Source organism: Falco punctatus (genome assembly GCF_963210335.1).
Source record: "Falco punctatus genome assembly, chromosome: Z".
NCBI lineage: Eukaryota > Metazoa > Chordata > Aves > Falconiformes > Falconidae > Falco > Falco punctatus.
Window position 1 is genome coordinate 4,926,795 of NC_137586.1, and position 25,414 is coordinate 4,952,208.

The following is a 25,414-nucleotide window of genomic DNA, read 5'->3' on the forward strand; positions in this document are numbered from 1 at the left end:
AATGCATGCTAGATGTACTGCAGATGTAAAGTCTTATCCTAAATGCTAAATTATCTTCCTCACTTGGAACCTCTTTAAAATTCATAACTAAAAAAGGAGGAAAAGAAAACAGAAGAGGCCACAGAAATCCCAAACACTAGGTTTTTTTCAATTCTTTACTGTGAAGTACCAAAGGTATTCCTGAACTAGAACAACTTTTAGTCGGAGCAAATACTGCTGATATTTTTTTTTGAGAATAATTGACCTTCCTCGCAAGATGAAGGTCAAACAATGTGCAGGGCCACACTCCTTTCTCCATCCACTACCAGATGTTGAGCTCCCAGGAACATCTCTGCTTCCAGAACTGACTTTTCAGGGCTCAAATGTGGAGGCCAAACCCTGCTACGACTCTAGCACTCCAGCTCTTCCTGGATACGGAGCTCTGTGTAACCAGAAACTTACATCCCTGCAGCATGATTTCCCTGTCAGCGCTTTCTCACACACTAAAATACCTTGAATGACTATCTATGACAGCACCACCTCCTAAAACACATCATATTATCATCTTTCTTGACTCCACACTGCATGTTCCCCACTTGTACAAGTGAGCATTTGTACTGGTTTGCCAAAGCAGCAGCAGCAGCTTCCAGTATTGCACTTCTGACATTGGCCAATGCTAGCTATCCCCCAACTGGTAAAAAATAATCTTCACAGACCTTGGAGGCACTGATGTGTTACCACACCAGCTGACACCAGCTGCTGATTACCTAAACCTTTTCATTTTTATTTTTGTTAATGTACATCAGCTGCAGCGCTTACCGTCACATGACATATACAATTGTCTAATCTCCATATCCTTCTCCAAATCAGAAATTTTTCTCAATACTAAGCTATGACACTACAAATTAATCACAACAGACATTAGGATAGTTGCTGTGTCCCTTTAAAATGCGTTGACAGAGGCATTTTAGTTCACAGAGTCCTCACCCAGAGGACTACGTAAGGTGTGGATGAACAACCTCATTTAAAAGTAACATTCTTGTATATATATTTGTGAGAGGTCTTCTATTTAGTTAGTTAAATCAGAAAAAATAATCTATCTTCATTTTTATCTTTAGAAGCAGTATAATATATGCCAAATCAAACATGTAACTCATCCATCTTTAATAGCTTTCTTGGTGCCATACAACTGCACAGCAGCTGCTTTGTCAAATGACCAAGAAATTAGAGTTTGGCAAAACAGTGGTTTTCATCAGCATATGACCTTAAGATAACATTTATATTTCAGGAGATGCTGTTCCAGTCAGAACAGAACTGCAGGGCAAACTCACATCTCTGGATACATCCGACAGAAAAGCTAATAAACGCCCTAGATTAGTACAGTTTTATTTTCCATAAATCTGGGACATGTTCAGCAATGTCAAACTTGTTCCTGTGCCTTTAAATGAATAAATAAACCCAAGCTTACTCTGAAGCTCAGAAGTGAGGTGGAATTCGTTTAGCTCATTACCATTTAAATGAGGGATGGACAGGGTAAACTCTTTTCTTTTGAGACAGGGGATGGACAATGTGGAGAGGAGAACAGTGGTATTACATAGACGTGGGCTCCCAGGCTTAGATGACTGGATTCAGATGTTTCCAAGGAAATTATTTGCTCCGAAAGGGCTCTTTGGTTATTAACAGGTATAGCAATCATATTTTAAATGTTTTTACTCACAGTCAGGCTCCTATAGCTTCAGTCACACAGGATTTACTGGAGGGTTTATCCTTGGGCTCCTCTGTTGACTGCAGTGAATTCAGGCGGGTGTTTTCAGAGGGTTACGCTGCCAAGACATACAAAGTAAAAAACAACATGTTTATAAAAGAGAAATATTTTGCTTTTGCCATTTTGGCTACATTTTATTTTCTGTTTTTGCAGCAGGTCATTATTTGCCTCTCCTAAACTGCAGAGAAATCCAAAGGGGAGAGAGGTAACAGGTAGGTTTTCTGTTTGTTTGTTTATTGTGTGAGAAAGGAGGTACTGGGGTGGCTAAGAACAAGGAGGTAAGATCCTCACACCTAGCCCAGGATGAGTGAGAAAGAAACATCTCACTACCTTGTAAATTAATTCAGTTCTCCATCAGGCAAGCTCCCCTGAGAAGGAATGAAATAACTTATTTGTATGTGTCTTCTTTAAAAAAGAAAAAATCCAGACCCCAAACCAGAGAACAGAATAAAAGATTTAATGTCTGACACTTATGCACTTATGCTGCAAAATCACAAGTGACTTGCCTGATTTCTGGTTTTCTTGTAACCTTGAAGCTTGATGTAGAAGTTTACTGAGCACCCACAGGTCTCTTCTCACTGGTTTCCAGGGAGCTAACAGCGACTCGCTGACTGAGTTACAGATAACTTCTGCGTGCTCAAAGCTGTGACAATATTTTGACCCCAGTATCAGGCACAAGTAGTGGCACAGGGAGCAGGATGGAAATAGTCATGGGAATCAGTCACACGTAACTCTTCTTCATAATAATTTTTCTTCCTAACAGAAGAGGTCTTTAACAAATTGTCACACATGGGTGTTTTCTCAATTCAGCCAATGTTAGTGGCCTCCTGAGTGGTGACAAATTGTGCATCATCCCTGCCAGACCCTAGGACAAGCCCTTTCCTATTCTTCACATCTGAAGCCTGATATTCTGCCTAGAGCTGGCTTTTTCTGTGACCTTCCTTTCTCATCCCTTTCTGCACTGCACATCTCACAGATGAACATGGTCTGAGCTCCTTAGGGAGAGCACAGCCTCTCCAACCTCCCAGGTTTCTCTTCCTGCAGCAACTGGGAAAATGCGAACAAGGAGTTTTCTTTTTTTGCTGCTCAAAGAGCAACTCTTGCATGGCCATAACTTACAATACAAAAATATACCAGATACAACCCATCATAGCATCCTATAATCCTGGACGTCCATGCAGCTCTGCCTCAAAAACCCCATGCAGAATCCAAATGATTCTCTGCTCACACATACAGCTCTTTGAGCTAAAAATTGAACCAACTATTTGCACAAAGAAGGAGCCTGTATGTGGGCATCATTGCTACTGGTCTAGCTCTTGCAAAGTGACTGGTGATGTTGGGTGCTCTGGGACTACAAACATGCCTGGTCTGCAAGGAGCTCAGTGTGCAGAATACAGGGTATTTGCTGTTTTGAGTAGCTGGGCTGCCCAAAGATGCTGCAGAAGCACCAGAAAATCGACGGAGCAGAAGTCAGTACTACTGTAGACTGCTTTTTCTGTGTGGATTTTGGGAGTGCCTTTTTTACTGTGTGTGAGAAACGCAGAGCTTTCTCATTTTAGACTCGAGCATATGAAAAATGTTATGAAAAGACAGAGGTGGAAGGATGTAGGACAGTGAAAAAATAGGATGGTCCTTAATTTCCTTCCTTTGGTGAAACAATAATGACAGTGTGGGCAGTAAGGACGAACTTGGATGAAAAAGGGTGAGTGACTTGTCATCCAAAATTCTGGAGGGTCTTATGTGAGCAGGTGATAGTACTGGTAGATCTGCACAAGTGACTATGGGGAATTTTATGCGAAAAGGGCACTAAAAGCAGAATCACTGGGGGTGGTTCAGTATCTCAGGTAGACAGAGTGTGCCAGCAGAAACTGGCTTGGGAGAATGCCCTATGTGATACCAAACCCACAAAGAGACCAGAGCAGGAGGGGCTGCAGGGTAGGCTGGTGGTGCTTGTCTGGATGGTTCTGCAGGGAGGAATATGCCAGAGAATTGCAAGGGGAGGGGGTGACCTTTTCTCCTAAATAATTAAAAAAAAAAAAATACAGCACCAGGTGAATTTTCACTGTCTCAGGGGTGGACTTTATGCCAGACTTGCCTGCTGTAGCAGTGTAACTCAAGTGTCTCTAAGACTGAGCCCCCCTTTTTGGACAGTAAGGGAATTCAAAGAGGGGCACTTTCTCTGAAGGGCTGTAAAGGTGGGTTCCCCCCCCCCCCCCCCCCCCCTTTTCTTGGCCTGGAACTGACTAAATTTGTTAACACACACAGAACACAGTGCAAACTGCATTGCTTTTGTGATGGACTCAAATGGGTGAGCCTGGGATTTCTGCTGAGGTGGGAAGTTTTCTGAGAGGAGTTCATGGGCAAGTTTGTAAGCCACTTGGCTATTTGTGGACTCACGTGTTGTCATTTCCTCTCTTTCTTCTTCCCCCACTTTAGGAATCTACAGCAGGCCTCCTTCAACATGCACAAATAAAATGAGATGAAAAAAAGTATTAAAAATGTAGGTGAAGATTGGAGGAGGCAGAAAGAGCAGGGAGGGGAGAGACTTTTGCTTCTACAACACCAGAGAATGAAAACATCTGTGTCCAGTTGACTAACTTTCATAAAGACACACTGGTTCTTGATCAAACCCATCCACGGGATCTTGCCTGAGCTGAGGGGTTTATATCAACATTATATAGCTGTCTCATGGGCAGTCATTCACTGGCCAGGTAGCTAACGGAGATGAGGTATTTGCTTGTACATGACTTTTTTATTTTATTTTAATAAGCTAGATTGCATTTGCAAACCATGAACTACATTTCTCTGCTGTCGACAATTGCAATCATTGCCATAGATGCCTCATTGCTCTGGGTCTGAACCTCAGCCACGGTGCTATTGCCTCTGTGCCCACCTTTCAATTGCTGTTGATCCACCAGCCACCCCTGATTCCCTGGCAGAGCAGCCTGGAGTTAGGCAGGCATGCTGCACCTCACCTGCTGCGAGCATTTTTATTTTTGTTGGCTTGGGAAAAGCTGTTGGTCTCATTTTCTTTTAAAATACTTTGTACTAAAGAGAGGAAATGAAGCTGAGCTGCAGAGCCTGGGGGCTCCATTCACTGCTAAGCTTAACTTCTTCAGGTCAGCTGCCAACAGCTACCAACACTGCGTCTTCCAGCACCTGGCGTTGGAGGGTGATTTGGTAAAGTCCTCCATCACATGCCTCCCTGTAAGCCCATGAGTCCTCCTTCTGATTTCAGTGAGGCTATTCAAATAATTTACGTGCCTCAGCTGTAAATGGAGGTGGCAAATGGAAACAAAATGAAATATAGGTGTTTTTGTTTTCCTTTTTACTTGTTTCCCACAGGAGTGAATGACTTTGTTAATGCTGACTGGTCAACGTTTGTTATGTCAATGACTTTGTTAATGCTGACAATATATAGTTTCCTAACATATATTCATTAACCCCCCCACACCTTGTTTAATTTCTAAGGAATAAACAAATGGGTTTCCAGACATCTTACATTGAAAGTTTGTTCCCTCGTATTTACCAGGGACCACACTCAGATCAGAATTAGTCTAAGCAGCATATGGAAAGTGCAATTGAATGCCATATTACAAGCTGAGGTCTGGCAATGTTTTTCAAGTTAACTTGAGCAGAGACCACCATTTTTGTGGCCAACATACCAGTATCTCATCACCTTTTCTTGCAGCTAGCACATATCCACAGGTGGAGCAAATAGAAGTTACCTCCAGAAAAAATTAAAACTTGCATCCTGGGCACAAAAGAAAATGCCTAAACTGATTTTCTGTCTTGTCCAGGATGTCTTCTGTGCAAACCCTTAACCTCTGAACATGGTGTTGGGTCTTAATAGTTGGAAAGACCTTTGTATAGAAATGCAGTTTTAAGGGCAGCCATCAATTCTCAGACATTGCAGATGGTGTGACTGCTGGTTGGACATAATTTGAACAACCCTGAATTACCCTCTGGCTCTCAGAAACATCCCTATTGCCTGGAGTGGCAGACCGCATCGGTAGCTTATGGGGCTTATGATTCAAAATGTGGCAGGACAAGGGCAAACAGACGAGACAAGGATAGTACAGTTTTCCTCTGGAGAGCACCATACACACGCTCTTACTCATGCCAGATCAGGAGCTGTTTATCTCACATTTTCCTCAGGACTGGGTACGTATCGGCAGAGTTGCCACAGAGTGGGTAACATGCCAAAAATGCACACTGTTGCTTAGTTCATGGTTACATGTTGATCTGCCCTTGTCTACAGTAACTTTGGGGCTATGACAAATAGCAGTTGTAGCCATGCTAACTTTACAGGGAGTTTGCCTTCCTTTCCATAAAAAAAATGTCCTGTAATATATGTGAGTCTGGAGATTCCTCTGACACACGCATCTTCTTTCACATGAGTGATACGGATTTCGTATTCCAGATTGTGTAGCTTTTCTGCTGGTGATCTGGGGAAGAACCCCTTGGCTTTCTCATTCTGGTGAGAGTTTGTGAACAGTGGAGGAAGGGGAGCAAGGTCCTGTGAAAGAATCGAATTTGATGTGGAAATGACTGAGACCTGTTAAGTGCAGAGCCTTGCAAAGCCATTGTTAGACCTCTGCTTTATAAATATAGTCCTTGCCACCAGCACCTGCTCTACCAATAAAGTATCATCTGCGAGATGTCACTCACTGACATTGAGTGTCACATACAGAAGCAGGCCAAGCATTGCCGAGCAGAGTGTGTTCTCTAGAGGGAGGAATATAGCTACAGATTATATGATCTGTATAACATTTGACAGGATTATGCCTCCATATATGTTTGCTCAGCACCCTACGCATTGAAGCTCCCCCAGTCTGGAGCCACAGGACATTACTGTAACCCAAGTATTATTTATGTTGGCAACTGAGAGATCATCTTTCCTGATGGGTGAGGAAAGAGGAAAAGAAGCACGGCTAGTGAATGAATTTGGGTGTTGTGTCCTTTATAGCATCAAACATCTTAATATTAATAGAGGCATAAACCCCCAGGAAAGATATTCTGTCCCTGCAGCTTTATTTTCCATAGAGATCTTGATTTTCAGAGCTCATGCATATTTTTCTACTTTTTTGTGTGATTTGCCTGCAGGAGGGAGGTGGCAGGACTGCAGTGCCCCTGCCTAGCAGGGCACACAACTGCAGTGAAGGGACAACTGCTTACCCACTCACCTCTTTCCATTCCCAAGTGGAGTTAGAACTGGACTTGGACCTCACGGTTTGGGATTGCTTAGGGCAGGCTTGATATTTCAGCCAGACTTTAACCATCATCTGTCCCAGCTCAACTGAGACATGCTAGGGCAGGCGGCTTGGGCTCGCGGTGGGCATCCCAGCACTTGTCTGGAAAATCCCATGCTGAGCTTGTGGGCTCCTGCGCTATGGTTGCTGTGGGTATTTGCTGGCAGCACTGAAGCTGAACCATGCACATAGCTCTGAGGTACGCAAGCGTGCGGAGGAGGTGATGCATCTGAAGTCTTGCTTCCTGAAATCACTGCCTGGCCATGTCACCACCACTTACCCCAGTCAGCCACTTGCTGGACATAGGGATATTAAAAGCACCACTTTCCACTCCCAGCTTTCATAAAGTGCAATTGTGGCTCTCACTGTTTTAAAAAGCATCTCAGCTTAGCTACCGAACTGTGGCCACACAGCCTCCTTTCTCCTTCCTTTTGCTGTCCCCCACCTCCCTTCCAAGCACCTGCAGTGGCTTTCAGCATGCATTCATTCTCTCTCTTTTGCTTGCTGCATATATATTCAAATTGTTATTTCCCAGCAGATGTATCACATGAAGGTATTGAATTCCCAACCTTCTGACCCCTCTCTCAGAGCACCGACTCTGCTCTCACAGAAGCACCAGTTTTATTATAACAGAGCTCAGCATTTAAGCCGCATTCTCAGATTTGTCTGTCTTAAAACAGAAGATGTTAAAAATACTGGAGATGGTGAAGCAGCAAGTGTAACCTCCAAATCTCCCCTGTTCAGATCAGATGTAGCTTTCCTGCTGTAATCATTCCTCTCTCTCCCCCTCCTCCCCTCCCTTCTCTCTCTTTTTGGATATGTGTTTCTCTCTGACTGTGATTCTGCAGTGGCAGAAAGGGGTCAATCTATCTGTAAAAGATGGACTCAGCCAAGCTTTTCTAGCTCTTTCCTGCTGATGGCAATTATCCGGAGGTTGGCAGCGGTCCCAGAAACCTGCAGTTCCTGCAGTCCTGCTGCTGTGGGCCTGCTCCACAAAGCCAGCATCCTAAGAGGATCACTTGGTGTGATGCCCAGGAAATGACAAACAGAAAAGGTCACACGTACTCCAAAAAGATATACTGCTCGGTAAATTTAATTGACATTGTGCAGCTTTTCAAAATGTCCCTGCAGACATTCCAGCATTTAACAGATGCAAGCAAAGAATGGCAAAATAACAGGGCTTTAGAGAAAGGGCAGAAAAATACATTGTCCCCCCAAAAGAATTTTTTCATACCCTGGTAATATCCTATCTATTGGATCAGGATAATTTTTTTGTTACCCCTGGTCTGGCAGGTGAAATCTGCCATCCCCATGCCCCAGCCTCCCTTCCTTCCTTCATGCACACAACTGCTGCTTTTTAAATCATTGAGCTTTCATTACACAGGCTACCTGTCCTTTTTTTTTTTTTTTTTTTTTTCTTCCTTGCATGTTTGTCTGTTAAAATATTGTATGAGGAACCAGCTCCCTGTCAAGCCCAGTGCTCTCTGGAGGCTCACCGTTGTGTCCTGTGTTATCTAGCCAGAGGGAAAAATACTGTCTGCATCAATGGGTTTTTTCTTTAAAGAAACAGGAGGTCTGTGGAAATTTAAGGAGGTGTCTGATAGCTAACGGTATCCTACCAAGAGGTGGTAGGAAAGCAGGAGTGGCCAGAGTGAATCTAGGATGAAGGCAGGTGGTCCTGGTTCAGCAGGGACTGCACTCAGCAAGGAGTCAGCTCTTCAGGTTTTTTATTTCAGCCTCCTTTTGCTAAGAACAAATTTAAAAGAAATTTGGGTTTCTGCTTTTGTTTTTAATATCCTCCAATTAAACAGAAAACACTGGCAACCCCCCCCCAAAACCCATATAGTATGAGTACTGAAGGGGAAGCAGATGTGACACAACAGATCTGAATGCTTGGTCCATCTACATCCACGCCATCTGGGATGAAAGTCACCATCTTCCTTATATAGCTGGGACCATGCAATCACCATGATTTAGATGGTTGGGATAGTAAAAAAGCAAGGTTTGCGTCCACTAGGAACTTTGAATCTTCACGTCAGTCCCAGTAAGTTGTCAGCTGGACTGCTGTAGAGACAAGTGGTTGATATTTCCAAAGCTTTCATAAGCTGCTATTTACATGAAGGGCCAAAACTGTCCACTTGCATAGATGGTGTAAAGTACTCAGTGAGTTAGACTAAACACTTCATGGCTGTATAACGCAAACACAAAGATCCATGTGGGGATTTCTCTGGTTACTATATTTAAGAAGAATTAAGCACCATACCTAGACAGTGAGTGTATACATGAATAGCATCTGTGAAACCCCTTCCCTTACTTGCCTGAATATGGATAAACTTTCGTCAAGCAACCTTACAACTGTAATTTCAACATACAATCAGTGAGACAAATCTTTTTTATTTGGCTAGAGATTTTACAGGGTGCAACAGCAGCACAACAGCAGCCTGTAGAAAATAGGGAAGCTAGAACACTGAAAGTAATTTTGCTTTGAAGCACTGCTTTTGAATAATAAAGCTGGAAGTGTCGAAGTACCCTCTGAGCAACACCTAGCTCTACCAGCCATAAAAGGTGGGGAAATGTGATTTGACTTTTTTTGTAGCAGGCAAAACATCATTGCGATAACTGTTCAGACAAGAACCCAAGACTCCCACTCCACCCCTGTGCTTAAAGAGCAGGTCATACTCAAACAGAGGGGACTGGCTAGTGACAGATCCATTTAAAGGCAACTTTCTCAATTTTGGTATTTGTCTGCTTCAAAGGAAGATCCCATTGAGAAGAATACTTGACATTTGACTTCTTCAGCATGGAGGTGGCAACATCCACTATCTGAAGGAAAGCTGAACCTTGTCGTTTAAGGAAAGGTGGTACCCTGTAGCTAAAACACAGATGTGGGGCAAATATTCAGGACTTTATTCTTTCTGATTCTGAACAGGATGTGTCCATCCTTCATCTACCTCTGTGCCAGGGCAAAAGCTCAAAGCCCCCAGATGTAAACTTCACGTCAGTGCCTACGCCAAACCGTGCAGAGAGGGAGAAGCATTAGCTCTTCCTTTGAAATGTCCTTTGAAACTAGCGCAGCCCCGTAACAGTTTTCAGCTCTGACAAAGTTTCTTTTGGTTCAAAATGTTCTGACTGTCAAGGAATGTGTGAACAAATACACTTCAATTTACATGCTGGTACAAAAAGATTTTGACTTACTCATGCACAAGGCAATTCTAGTGTAGGAACCTGCTATCAGAAATAGTTAACTTTCCAACAGAACGTGTTTCCAAGAAAGGCTTTTTGCTCTTGACAAAGATCAGTGTATATTAAGTGACTCATAACTGTGTAATATTAATGGCTGGTTTCATAACACACTCTCCTGTTACACTGGCCTTCACAGAAGCAACACAATAAAATTCAGAAGTTGATCTCCTCTGTACTGCAGACTTCTGTCGACACAATTATATTGGTCAGGAGTGGCAAGAGGTGAGATCTCTGGCCAAAGAGCCACATCAAGAAAAGCCTGATTGTAAAAAAAAAAAAAAAAAAAAAGCACAGATGCCAAAATGGAGCTTTTATCGTATCACTGTTTTCATTCCAGGATGGACAGGACAGCGGAGGAAAGCTAAACCTTTCCCCCCAGAGAGCCTAAGCTTTTGGGTTTGTCTTCTGGGGAGGTGTGGTGGGGGAAGACCTCTAAAGCGTCTTGAGATTTTAAACACAAAATGTTTTCTGAATTGCTGTCTCACAGAGCAAAAGCTCCAATCCTTTAGACCACAGGAAACCTGCCAGCTGTGGAAATATTAAGGCTTTTACTGTATGCAAGTGAGCTGTTCTGACTCCATCTGCTAAAATGGTAAATTTTCACATATGCTTGTTTTGACTGATACCCAATCCTGAGTACTTTGTAGGGCAGTTGCACATGCAGGCCTGGTGAAAAATACTTGGCTCTTGCCAACCCTGGAAGGTGCCGGGTTCGTTAAGAGGAAAGTGACAGGATGGGTCTTCATTACTTAAGTGGAGAGAGACAATGTTTGTAAACCATGGCCTTGGTTTCCCCCCAGTTTTGCTTGGAAATCAGGTTATTCTGTTCTTCCCGCTCTGAGGGCAGGGTTGGATGAGATGACCTCCAGAGGTCCCTTCCACAAAATTACTGCAAGATTTCATGATTCCCTCTTAAGCGGTTGTATGTTATTAGTAAGAAGCATCCATCATACTTGGCCATAATTCAGTTTATGCTTTATTTTTCCCTAGCAAAGATTAAACCAAAGACTGATACAACTTTGCAATTAAAATAAGAAGCTTTAATTAAATTGTGTTCTCTCCTTTCTCCTGAGACTACAGAATCTCTGAGTTCCCACTGACAATATTTCACACTAATACACCGCAGGGATTTATTCTTAGAATTTTTTTGTTATTCTAGTTCTAAATATTCCACGAGAAGAAAGGAGTGGCTTCAAAGTGAGATTTTCTGTATTTACTGAAGTTTTAATCTACTAAATTTTCCAAGTACTTACTATTGCTTGGAAAGCACAAGATTACAAGAGATGAAAACAGGAAAGCTCAATGGCAAGATTTATAAAATCAACCCAACATTGACTAGCAGAAAATTAGTTGTAAATAAATCAAAATAATTTCATCAGGATGTGGATGCCTTCCTTCAGCCATTTTACCTATTTCACCACGATGACCAGAAAAGCTGGTCGTTAATCATCTTGGTTTTAATATCTTCATGTATTTATAACATCTTTGCTGATGGGGGGTCCCCGCGCCCGGAGCATCAGGGGAGCGGGCTGACCCGCCGGGGCCCGCAGGCACGCACAGCGGCTGCCGGGCCGGGCCGGGCCGGGAGGGGAGCGATGGCGGCCGAGCCCCCCGCACCCACAGGGGCCTGTGCGCGGCCCGGCCGCGGGAGGGAGGTGCCGGAGGGCGCTGAAGCGCCGCCGGCTCGGCCAGGGGCAGCGGCGGCCGGCAGCCACGGCCCGGCCAGGCTCTGCCCCGCGGGCCTGAGGCAGCGCCCCGCGGCGCTCGGGCGGGAAGGCGCCGCCGCCCCGGTGCCGGGCTGCCGGCCGGGCCCGGCGCTCAGGCCAGCACGGGCCGGCAGCCGTGAGCGCGGCCGGGGGTGCCGGGGCCGCGCCGCCCGGGGCCAGAGCCCCGCGGGGAGCCCCAGGGGCGCCGGCGGTGCGGGAGAGACGCCGGTGCAGCCCCAGCCGCCCCCCGAGCCAGGCCCGGCGGGCGGGCAGGCGCCTGGCAGGGCCCGTCGCGGCCCCGCTCCCCGCCCGGCTGAAGGCCGCGGCCGGCGGGGTGGGGGCCGTGCGGGCGGGCGCTGCCCGGCGCTGCTGCGCGGCTCCGCTGGGGCTGCCCGGCCGCCCCGGTGCCGCACGGCGGGGGTGAGGCTCTGCCGGTGCCGCCCAGCAGTAACGGGGCGGTGGGTCACTGGCACGGCGGAGCCGCCGGGCGAGGCCGGCCCTGCGCCAGAGCTGCTGCCGCAAGGGAAGACGGACGGGTGGCTTCAGGGAGACCCCATCTGGGGGGGACAGGAGGCCCAGCACGGCCGGGCCCACCTGTTAGGGCAGCCCGCTGTGCCCCCGGGGCCGGGGCTGGAACTGTGAGGAGAAAGCTGCCCGCCCTGGCACGGCCCTCGCGTGTAGCCGTCACCGGTTTTTGAGGGAGGCAGCGATGAAGCGGCAGCAAGATGTCCGAGGGCCATCAGGAGAGACTTCAGGGCCTCGGGACGGCGGGCTAAGGGATCAGGAGCACAAGCGGCGCTCCCCCCTGAGCAGCCGGTGCAGGGGATGCTGAGGGAAGGGGCAGGGAGGGCCAGCAGGTCAATCCCTGACTCCGAGTCTGGTGTCACACGTAGAATTTTGGGGGTTTTGATCATGGTTTGGTTTACACAACCCCAGGTCTGTTCGCAACATACAGGGTACACCTGTCTCAAAGAGGGAAAAGTGTCTTTGCAGAGGAGTTAGCAGGGCTCAGTGAAAGAGCTTTGAACTAGATTTGAAGGGGGAAAGGGATAAACCCAGGCTCACTCGAGGTGGGACTGGGGGCAGCACGCCCGTGTTTGAGGGGCAGTGTGCTAGCGAGGTCCTTTGGGCTGCCATCTGGGTGCGAGTAGGGGGTGGAGATCCATGCAGCAGCAAAGACGCAAGGGTTATTGATGTTTTAGAAACCACAGAGGTGCCTGAGAGTGGTCACATATGAATTAGGACTTCTCCCCCCAAAAGCAGGCAAGGATCAATAGCCCAGCTGAAGTGCATCTACTTCAATGCACACAGCATGGGCAACAACCAGGAGGAGCTGGAAGCCACTGTGCAGCAGGAAAACTATGGCACCGTGGAAACTATGACATCATGGAAACGTGGTGGGATGACTTTCACCACTGGAGTGCTGCATGGACGGCTGTAAACTCTTCAGAAGGGATAGGCAAGGAAGGAGAGGCAGTAGGGTAGCCCTTTATGTTATGGAGTGTTTTGATTGTCCAGAACATAATGGTGGTGATGATAGGATTGAGTGTTAATGGGTGAGAATCAGGGGAAGGGTCAACAAGGCAGATACGATGGTAGGAGTCTGTTACAGACCACCCAACCAGGATGAAGAGGCAGGAAAAATATTCTATAAGCAGCTGGGAGAAGTGTCACCATCGCTAACCCTTGTTCTCCTGGGGGACTTCAACTTAACGGATGTCTGCTAGAAATACAATACAACAGAGAGGAAACAGTCTGGGAGGTTCCTGGAGTGTGTGAAGGAGAAATTCCTGACACAGCTGGTCAGTGAGCCAGCCAGGGAAGGCACCTGCTGGACCTGTTCTTCTTGAACAGAGAAGGATTTGTGGGTGGTGTGGTGGTTGGAGGCTGTCCTGGGCACAGCGATCGATAGAGTTGTCAATTCTTGGAGAAGTAAGGAGGGGGGGGGGGGGGGGGCGGTGTCAGTAGAACTGCTACCTTGGACTTCTGAAGGGCAGACTTTGGCCTTTATAGGATCCTGGTTGACAGAGTCCCTGGGGAGGCAGTCCTGAAGGTCAAAGGAGTCCAGGAAGGCTGGACAGTCTTCAGCAAAGAAATCTTAAAGGCGCAGGAGCAGGCTGTCCCTGTGTGCCAAAATGTGAGCTGGCGGGGAAGGTCAACCTGGCTGAACAGAGAGCTTTGGATGGAACTCAGGAAAAAAAGAAGCATGTACGACCTTTGGAAGAAGGGGCAGGCAACTCAGGAGGACTACAAGGATGTGAGGTTATGCAGGGAGAAAATTAGAAGGACCAAAGCCTAACGAGAACTTATTCTGACTACTGCTGTGAAAGACAATAAAAAAATGTTTCTATAAATACATTAGCAACAACAGGAGAGCTGAGGAGAATCTCCATCCTTTTATTGGGTAGGGGAGAAAGCTTAGGGACAAAGGATGAGAAAAAGGCTGAGGTACTTAATGTCTTCTTTGCCTCAGTCTTTAATAGTAAGTCCAGTTTTCTTCTGAGTACTGAGCCCCCTGAGCTGGAAGACAGGGACTGGGAGCAGAATGAAAGCCCCATAATCCAAAGGGAAATGGTCAGCCTGCTACAGCACTTAGACATACACAAGTCTATGGGGCAGATAGGTGTGGAAGTTGCCTACCTAGACTTTAGTGAAGCCTTTGACACCATCTCCCACAGCGTTCTCCTGGAGAAACTGGCTGCTCCTGCCTTGGACAGGTGTACTCTTCACTGGGTTAAAAGCTAGCTGGATGGCCAAGCTCAGAGAGTGGTGGGGAATGGAGTCACATCCAGCTGGTGGCCGGTCACAGGTGGTGTTCCCCAGGGCTGATTGGTGGGGCCAGTCCTGTTTGTTGTTATCAACGATCTGGACAAGGAGATTGAGTGCATCCTTAGTAAGTCTGCAGATGACACCAAGTTGGGGGGAAGTGTTGATCTGCGGGAGGGCAGGAGGCTCTGCAGGGGGGTCTGGGCAGGCTGGAGCGATGGGCCCAGGCCAGTTGTGTGAGGTTCAACCAGGCTCAGTGCCGGGCCCTGCCCGTGGGTCACACCAGCCCCCCGCAGCGCTGCGGGCTGGGGCAGGGGGCTGGGAACTGCCTGGGGGGAAAGGGCCTGGGGGGGCTGGTCGGCAGCCGGCTGGGCATGAGCCCCCCGTGTGCCCAGGTGGCCCAGGAGGCCAGCAGCATCCTGGCTGGTGCCAGCAGTGCTGTGGCCAGCGGGAGCAGGGCAGTGCCCGTCCCCCTGCCCTCGGCACTGGGGAGGCCGCCCCTGGAATGGCGCGGTGGGCTCTGGGCCCCTCGCTCCCAGACAGAGCCTGAGGGGCTGGAGCGTGTCCAGAGCCGGGCAGGGGGCTGGGGAAGGGGCTGGGGCACAAGTGCTGTGGGGAGCGGCTGGGGGAGCTGGGGGGTCAGCCTGGAGAGGGGGGGCTGAGGGGAGACCTTCTGGCTCCCTGCAACCCCCTGAGAGGAGGTTGCAGCAGAGTGGGGTTTGGTCTCTTCTCCCAGGGAACAAGAGGAAATAGCCTCAAGTTTTGCCAGGGGAGGTTTAAATAGGATAATAAGAAAAATTCTTCATGGAAGGGGTTGTCAAGCATTGGAACAGGCTGCCCAGGGAGGTGGTGGAGTCATCATCTTTGAAGGTGCTTAGGGATGTGATTCCGTGGTGGGACTGGCAGTGCTGGGGTGATGGTTGGGCCTGATGATCTCAAAGCTCTTTTCCAACCTAAATTATTCTATGATTCTGTGATTCTGACTTGCAGACAGCCTGCCTGCCTATGAATTTTATTCTCCCAGTTTTCAGCACAGGATTTGATCAGCTTCTGTGGAGAACCAGCAACATCAGCAAAGTCCCTAACAGATTTCACAGGGTCTCCAGATTTTCCATCTAGAGAGTTCTGGAAGGGATGAGGATATTTTTCCTCTTTTTTTTGTTTAAATATATTTTTGAAAGCTCTTATCAGCAACCTCTTATCTTGTTGATGGGAGCAAAGAAGTAAGTCCAGGTGCCAGTTATATAGCTATTGATGAAGGCTTTATATTTCATCCTTTGGAGAGGGAAAATCTTGATCTGCCGACTCTTTTCATGTATATCTTGCTGCCCTTGAGTAGGAAATGCTTTGCCCTCTGTCCTCACATGCTTAGCTTTGTTATTTAAAATATAGTTGTAGGCTCACTAAAGACAAGAAGGGTTAGGATTTTTGTTTTATATTTTCTTGAAAGGCCTGGATGTTCCAGCCTACTCAGAGCTTTCTAAAATAATTCTGGGACTTCTGTCAGTTGTGATTTATAGCAACATATGTCAGATTTAATTACACCATCACTCTATCCATTCATCACCAGTGTTGCTTTCTGCAACGCTCTTCACCAGATCTCCAAGGGACATAGTGACCTGAGCTAGTTTCGCCAGTGAGCAACAGGATTAGATATCCCCATGCCATCATGATTTGGAGATTAGTGACCACACTAAAACTGAGGTGTAAGGTCAGAGACCACAAAGGTGCATAAAGCAGAGATGCTGGGGATGCCCTTGCCCAAGCCTGCTGCATAACCAGCATCACCATTAACAATCCCTGCTGAGATGACTTGAAGCAGAGCTGCACTGCGGATATATTCTTTATATGTAGATCTAACACACCCTTAGCATCTCTGAGCTGCATTATATGGGTGCACCAATTTCACTGGGCACTGACTCTTAAGATCTTTGAACTATGCTACAGCATCTGGTAGTAGACAATTTATGGGATTCTTAACTTGGTTTTATGCAAAAAAACGCCAAACCCAAACCTTTTATTTCCCTCTAGTTATCAAAAAGGAGGTTTTAATCAGTGCCAAACCACTGTTTTCTGATGAAAACTAGAGGAGGTATAGGTATAATTATGAAAATACTCTATTGCCTCAGATCAGCACTTGCCGGAGTAACTGAACTCATCAAATCCAAGCTCTTTCATATGATGCTTTAAATTTATAGTCAAAATACAATGTTGGTGTTTGTTGTTTTACTTAGTTTGTTTTGATCTCTCCTCAGCTTTCTATTTCCTTACAGTCATAAATCGAAATAACTGTCAGGCTATCACAGCAACACGTTCATTCTTGAGAAGAGACTGAAGATCAAAACCAGAATTTAATTAGCATTGGACAATGTTTGTGGGAGGGCAAAATCTTCCTAAAATATTTTTTTTTTTTCATCTGAAACACGTTAACTCTCTTGAGAGGAAGTTTGATTTTAAAGGCCTAATTGAGGCTCTAAAGAGTTGAATCCTAAACAGCATTTTGGACCTTGGGCAAATTTCAAGTAGCTTAATCTCAGGTAGGCATCATACAGTATCACAGATTTATAGAATATTTAGGTTGGTTATTTAGGTTTTATTTTTTAGGTTAGTCCAGCCTCCTGCTCAGAGCAAGTTATGCTTCAAAGTTAGAACTAGTTACTCAGGGACTTGTTCAGCTGATTTGTGAAAATCTCTGAGGAAGGAGATCTGCACAACCTGTTTCCATGTATAACCACTCTGCAAGGGGAAAAAATTTCCTCATACCCAGTGGGTATTTCCTTTGCTACTTCTGATGATCCCTTCTGAGAAAACCCTGTGTCTGTCATACCTGTAAATCCTCTTTGGCAGTCAAAGACTACCAAATTGGATCCCACCTTAGTCTTTCCCTCGCTAAGCACTTCTGTTTGCATCTTTTAATGAAAACTACAAGGTCTCCAGAAAGAGGAGGAAAAAGTTGGGCTCCTGAGATATACCTGTTCATTTTGGTTTTGGTTTTGGTTTTTTACCCCTAGTATTAAAATGCCTTTGGGCAATACATTGAAGTAACCAACTTCAATTTCCTCTTCTGAACCATCTGAATTATTCATTCTTTTCTGCAAAGTGAAATGGGAAGGTCTGGGATTACTGTACCTGGGAACTGTGTCCACCCCTAGATGTATGACAGTCCAGGTAAGTGACATAGGAAAAAGTGAAATTCTTGTTTCTTGTACAAAGAAGGAGTTGAACTCATGCCTTTCACTTCCTGGTTGTCAGAAATAGATGAAGTTTGGAATGTCAATCATCAACTGCACAGGCAGACATGTAATTGTATGACCTTATGACTTTGTAGATGGGTAGAGACGTTTAGTCCATCCTATGAAACCTTTCAATATTAAAGAGCTTCAGCATCTAGTTCTGGGGCACATACAAAGGTGAAAACCAAGAATAAAACATGAACTATGTACATTTATGCAAAACAACTAGAAACAGAAAGACTCGGATAAGTGGAAAGGCAAGAAATTCAAAACCAAGGAAAAGCTTAAATTCTGGCACTAGGCTGTGGAACTCCTCACCACAAGATGTCATTGGGGCCAAGGACATAGTAAGATCTGCAGAAGTAATGGGAATATCCAGAACGATCATAGATAATGCTAACAAAGTCTTTGTGAAGGGGATGTAAGACTTCATGTTTCAGGGTTTAGACCAATGTGTAACTGTTGTGATTTAAGACGAAACATTCACTGAGAACAGATTACCCAACATCTGCGTTCTGCAGGCTTAGTACACATTCCTCGGAGGCATCTGGCCCAGATTGCTGCTGGAGGCTGGATGCATACTGGCTAGTCCATGTGTCTGATCCAGTCTTGCCTGCCCCCTTTTTACCAGAGGTAAAGCAATACCAGAAAAAAGAAAGTTGCTTTTCCTGCAGTGTTCCCCTTGTCCCTGAACACCTGCTTTTATGTGCAGAATGGTGGGGGAGTTGAACAGAAAGTAAAACTGTCCTGCAGTGTGATATCTCTGGAGCTACAATCCTCCAGAAGTGGCCGTTGCCATTTTCTTCTGCTGTATCATCCATTCTGCTCGCTATGTAGCCATGTATTCCAAAATAATGCATTTGCCACCATTCTCTGTGCAGCCCCCTGCAATCTGTCCCCATTTGCTTGCCTGACTGCCTTGATTTCCCTAACTGCAATGGAAAGTTCGGCTCACAGGTTTCAAACCTCCAGTTGTGGATGCCTGCTTGGAGTGCAAGACATGAGCACCCATAACATCATTCCTTTTCATACTGCGTGGCCCAGCACTCCCTGACTGTCTTTGTTTCTGGTAGGCTGCGCAGCGCTCTGGGATAGATCACAACTCCGTTGTGCATGTACATTATTCTCACCCAACCTTCAGTTCTATGTTAATTTTAGTACTCCCTGCTGTGGATTTAAATCACTGGGACAATTTCACTTGCCATGTAACTCGAACTAAGTCTGTTAGAGAGCAGAATAGATTAATTGAGTACACTATTTTTATATCTTGAATATCATTGTTCTTTTAAATATCACATGAGTTCTAAATATGTAACTGAAGATGATTGATATGTCTATTTTCCATACAGTATAACACAAGTTAATGGAGTCATAAGATTTCTGCCAACACATTATAGGATTTGGAATCTAAGTAACTCTTAGGTTACTGGCATCCATGTCTCCTACCACAAGTGATCACATACTGTGGTGGCAGCTGTGATATAAATCACAGGAGTATCACTATCTGTCATTGCTATAACTGGGTTCCAGGAAAAGGAAAATGGAATCTATCTACAAGCAGGTGAAATCCACAACACTTATACCCAGAGGTTTCAGGCCCAACAGTTTAATTGCAATGGCAATATTACACCACACAATAATTTGTTCAGAACTGAAAAAATACTTATGTTTTGCTTTTGAAGACATCCTGCAATACTAGCTCTGACTGTATCCCTCTCTGGCTGATAGGGGCTAACTCCATGCCAGAACTATACAACTGTGTTGACTCTTCGCCATCAGCTCTACTAGACGGTGATTACTTTCAGGAGGATGGTGCATCTAAAGTTTGAGACTTTTAGGTAGCGTGAGATTTTAAACAACCTTATTCCTTCAGATACTGTTGGTGCTACAGTAGGATAGTACTTCCACCAGTCAGTGGGTGTAGTTCAAGTCAAAGGATTTCTCAAAAGAGAGGTGATCAGTCTCTACTGATTCAGACCAGGTTTAATCAGGTTTAATCAGCAGCATTGCAGGTGGCTGTTGTTTATCGTTACTGATGAAAATCTTTCCTGAACTGACTACTGTTCACCTTAAATGAGGTAACTGGTCTTACGTGGAAAAAATACATTGTGAAAATCTACAAGAATTCCCCTTAAAGAGCAAAGGCATCATCTCTTGGTTCTACCACTGCACAAATGTTGACGTATAATCAAAACCTCAACATTTACAAATTGCAATCCAAGTTAATGGCTCAAATCTAACAGCCTCAGTGAAATAGCTCTACTCTTCATCCCCTTCAAGGCTGGACAGCATGAGACTCCCTGGTGTGTGAAGCAGAAATTAAACTTCCAAAGAAGAGCTATCAGTACTACTTTGTTTTACTCCCACCACCATGACATGTCTTCTGCTCACCTCTTCACTCTGTGGAGAGTGTTCCTGAGGACAGATCATATCCCTGCCCACAGCCCTGTGAGTAAGAGCACTGCAGGGGGGCCCTTACCCAAAGTACTTTCAACTCTCGCTGAGTTGCCAGCAAATCCTGTGGGAGGAGAGGAGTCACTCCAAGGAACACGAAGACTATTTGAAAAGGATTCGGATGTTGATTTTGACAGAAGGAGAAAAGCTTGTCTCTGACTCATCTTAAATTGCAGACAGTAATTTTAAGAATGGTTTAGCTACGCTGTGCACTATATTCTGCTGGGAATGAAGCACTCTGCTCATTGTAACCTTGATACCATCTGAACCATTATAAATGGTTGCCATGGATGAACCCATTTCAGGCCTTTCTTACAAATTTCTGTGGACGAAGTGGCTGTGAGTATTTCTCCAGTAATTTCATATTTTGATTCAATAGCTGAAATGAATTATGAAACTCTTCACACTGTCACATATTAAGAAGGAGCTGTAAATGCTGATAAGATGCCAAAATGAAGGCAAGGGGATTTAAAGGTCATTCTGCTGGTCTTTTTTATCTGGTGAGGATTTTAGACTGAGCTAATTACCATAGTACCTGAACACTTAATAGGCTGAGCAGAATTTGGTAGTGATCTTAGTAACAAGCTGAGGACACAATCATATCTGTAAGGCCTCCAAACATCTTCAGCACACAAGTGAAAGCGGGGCTAATGGATCAGTCTGTGTTGAACTGGAAGATCCGTGTTTAATTTCTAAAACAAATGACCTGTGGAGAGTTTCCCTCCTTACTCGTTAGCGTCTCCATTTAGGCTGTGGGCTCCTGAGAGAATGAACATGTCTAAGTGTGTACTGAGCACAGTCAATACAGCTGGGTTTCTGGGAATTACTGTAATATTCATACACAATTCATACCATGCTTCCTGTGCGAGAGGCTGAGGATCACTGATGTAAGCATATCAGCAGGCTTTGGACTTTAGAAAGAAGGGCTAAATTCTCCTGCCGTTTTGTGTCTCTCATTTGTTCACCTTCTTTCATTCCATGAAAAAGAGATGAAACCTTAAAACATAAGTTAGCTTTGGTATAAAAAGAAATTTGAAAAAATTGAAAGAAGCAACTGAAAGAGAAAAATTAGCTGCTCTGATGATGTTTTCCATCTTGACTTGTATCTACAAGTACAGTAATAGCAGCATGATAATCAGCAACAGACAATCTAATTTATATAAATAAGTGCTTAGAAGTTTTGAAATGTTACTTTTTGATGCTTTTCTGCATCAAAAAGGATTATAAGTTTAGAAACTGGCCACAAAGCTATAACATTTATTTTATTCTAAACTGTGGGACTGGCCATTCACAGAATAAGGAACCACATTTCGGGTACCTACATTAAGCCCTGTAGAGACACCTGTGTTTCAGTTACTCACGTCCTTGCCAAGGTGCCCTGGGTATTCAGTGTGATCAGATGAGGAAACATTTGTTTCTCTTTCTTCTGTTTTGACATAAGATGCAGTCCTCATTTGACACCAATATATGGGGTTTGTGATACTTCGGGGGAGATTCTAAAAAAAAAAAATAATCATTGAGATGTTGTCCTACAGAGCCCAGTTCCAAAAGTCAGTCCTATTGACATCTGTTTATTCATGCAACTGGGCATGTAATAATAGGGCTGCATATATTGCACTGTAGGGAGCAAGGAGATGTCATTTAAAATTGACGAATACTACCATTTATTTTTTGGCTAATAAAAAATACTTTTTTGTTTTAGCTCTGCTCCTCCATTACTCTTCATTACGCTTCATATTGTAGCATCTTCAGTGTTCTCTGGGCTGCTCCACACTGATTTATGTGTACCTCAGAATTTGGTCCAAGTAGGTTATTCTTATATTTTGAGAGACATATATTGACATAGAGGCAAAATCGATATTAAACTAATCCTCTTTGTTGCAATTACAAATCTCTTAGCATAAACCTTTGGAAAGGAATATTAGAAAGTAAAAGGAAATATATAAAATGCAGCCAAGAACCTATTCCACAAAAGTGGCTCAACCATATTCTTATTGACACCAGTGGTATAAGATCAGGGCCAGAGTATATCTAATACATAAAGAGAGGGCTCATGGTTTTAGTTCTATTCCCATGTTTTTGTAAGAGATCCTGTTCAAAGATTTCTTCATGAAACAGGACACTCATGGTTTTGGCAGTTTGCTCTTCTATGAACACATGACCTATATAACACTGGCAGTTGGGGAGATTATTTCAAATGAAATAGGAAAGCCATTGTAATTAATTATTTGCAATAACTAAAACCAGTGATTGGCTGAGAATCTTGATTATTTGTACACTGACTTTACTTGTTTATGAACTTAATTTTGCAATAATTACTATTATCTGTTGAGAAGACTTACCCTTCCTGTGTAATTCCTGGTCTTATTTACAGCTAACTTTTCTGACTTTTATAACCAGTACCTGCTGCCTCCAAGAGGAAGATTTTCACAGGGAAGAGAAAGCCTAACACTGTAATACTGCTTTTTTTTTTTTTTTTTTTTAATTGGGACAAAAATGTCCAGCATATTTTTTTAGAAGGTAACCTTAGACTTTATATATTCAACACATAGTGTGGAACTATTTCAGTGCTTTGGGTCATGAATGGCTTATTTCCATTAAAAGTAATGGTGTTATTCCTGGCTATGTGAGCTTGCGTGATTTTGCTCACAAGTAGAGATCTGCCTATACATATAAATCAGCCTCCACATTTCAGGAGATCAGAGGAAGAGGAGGCACAGCTCATCTTTAACTCTGTGCTATACCAACAATTTACTTTCGCACTCTCCACCACTGAGATTTCCATTGTTGTTTTAGTTCTATTGAACTCAGGATTAAATTGAAGGAAGCAATTTTGAAACCTGGCCTTGGGGGCCTCAAAGGCAAGGTTGTGGTGAGAGCAGCTTGTGAATAGACTGCAGGTGGGGGTCTGCCGGGAAAGGCACACCTGCCACAGGAAAGCACGATTAGCGTTGGCTCAACAAGCCTCATTTGCAACATGTCTGAGAACCCTTCCTCTTGCGCTGTAATCAGGGCTGAACTTGTGCAGAGGTGAAAGCAGCCTCCACTCCGTGCATTCCTCATTGTGGTGGTGTTTTTTTTTTTTAAAAAAAAAAAATAAATTTGAGAAACTCCAAATACAAACTCTCCCTGGTGCTGAGACTGGCAGAGTCATTCCTTACACAAAGAATGGATCTAACCCGCTGTCTTCACCAAGGCTTGAAGCAGCCTACGGCTGGGAAGAAAGTGTAGCATTTGGCTTTTTGCCCAGAAAATAAGACCCTCTGAAAGGTCACGCATGCACACACATGCACTTGCAGAGATGTCTTGTGGGAAAAGGAGATGGAGGAAAAATATATTCTTTCCTGCAAGGTTAATTGACTATAAGGTGAACTTCATGTGAGGACAGCCCCTTGTGCTGAATGCCTCTGTTTGTGATTTGGTTGGAGGGGAATAGATTATGCACTCAAAATAACCATGCAGCAGGAAGAGAGCAACACGTGGGAGAACTGATTTTTATAATCTGGCCCTAACAAACAGCAGGCAGGGCTCAGTATCCACTGCAGCTTTCCTTTTCAGGAGCACAGGGCACGTCACACCCTCTGCTGACATCAGCAAGGACTATTAAGTGTTGGGCACCTTTGAAAATGAGTATCCATGTGTAGGTGGTGAGATAAGGACCTGGGGGCTCTCATTCGAGACTTGCAATCGAGATCATCCAAGGTATTTACAAATTCAACTGCCACTGACTTTCAGCGAAAACCTTGGTGCCCTTGAAGATCCCAGCCCTCAACTGTAACGGGGTGAGAATTATGACGGTGTGATTATATCACCGTATTAAATGAGTCATGGGCCCTAGGCAGATTTTAGGGGAGGTGGTTCACATGTACATGTCAGTTTATAGTTTAAAGACACCAAGAACTCTGAAAGCTTATCATTCTGTAATGCCTTTTTGATGGACCTTAGTATCCTTTTTTGTTTGAAATATGACACATCAGTGCACCAATTTAATTTAAACAGCCACTTGCTTTCCCTGAGTTTTTTTCCTTTTCTTGACAAAGCAATAGAGAATGGTGGAAAGAGGGGTGGACTGCTGTGTGCAGGACGAGCAGCCCTTCAGTAGGTGAGACCTGCACCGTACACCCTCAGGAGGCTCACACAGATCCTGACACTTCAGCTGTTAGCTCTGCTGTTAGTATTTTCCTGTCACTCATTGCTGGGGTGCTGTACCTGCCTGCTTTTATACCATGAGAAAAAGGAAGAATTACAAGGAAGGGTTCAGTGTGGCAAGCGACTTCACAGAGTGTGAGCCAGGTTTGGGTCCAAAACCTCGTGGCGCTGTGAATGAGGAGCGTTCCCGGGATTATATACACCTCCTAGTACAGGACCTTGGCCCCATGTTATGCTAACCCAACTATGGGATTTCCAGATCAGACCAGAGCCTTGCTCACACAGATTGGGAAAAGCAAGACTGAACTGAGTCCATATTGTTACAGATGTACGTGGAAGCTGTTGACAGTGGGTCAGTGCTGTTGACAATGGGTCAATGCTGTTGACAATGAGTCAATGCCTGACTACTTAAGTCTTTTGACCATAGGGAAAATTAACATCACAGAGGTGGGCTGTTGCAAAAATCCAGGCCCTAAAAGGAAGCACTGAAGATTCATATGCATCCTTAGAGAACAATGATTAATTGTTATTTATAATATAGCATACCTGGAGATCCCAGCTGGACTCAGGGCCTTGTTTTGCTGGCTCCTCTCCCCTTCCCTCTCTTGCTTCTCACAAAATACACTGTCCACTGGTATCAAAGCATTACTGAGAATACATTGTTTAATGGCCAAAGCCTAATCCTTCAGGAAACCGATCCTGGCCACTGTTTTATCAGCCACATATCATTTGCCTTGATTTCAAGTTTCATCCTGTCTGCAGATATATTAACAAATTGCAAGGTCCAGTAATTATAACCCGGAAAAAGTCCAAGAAACCTCTTTGATTCTAAAGAGTGAGGGAAGAAGAAAAGACATGGAAAAAGCA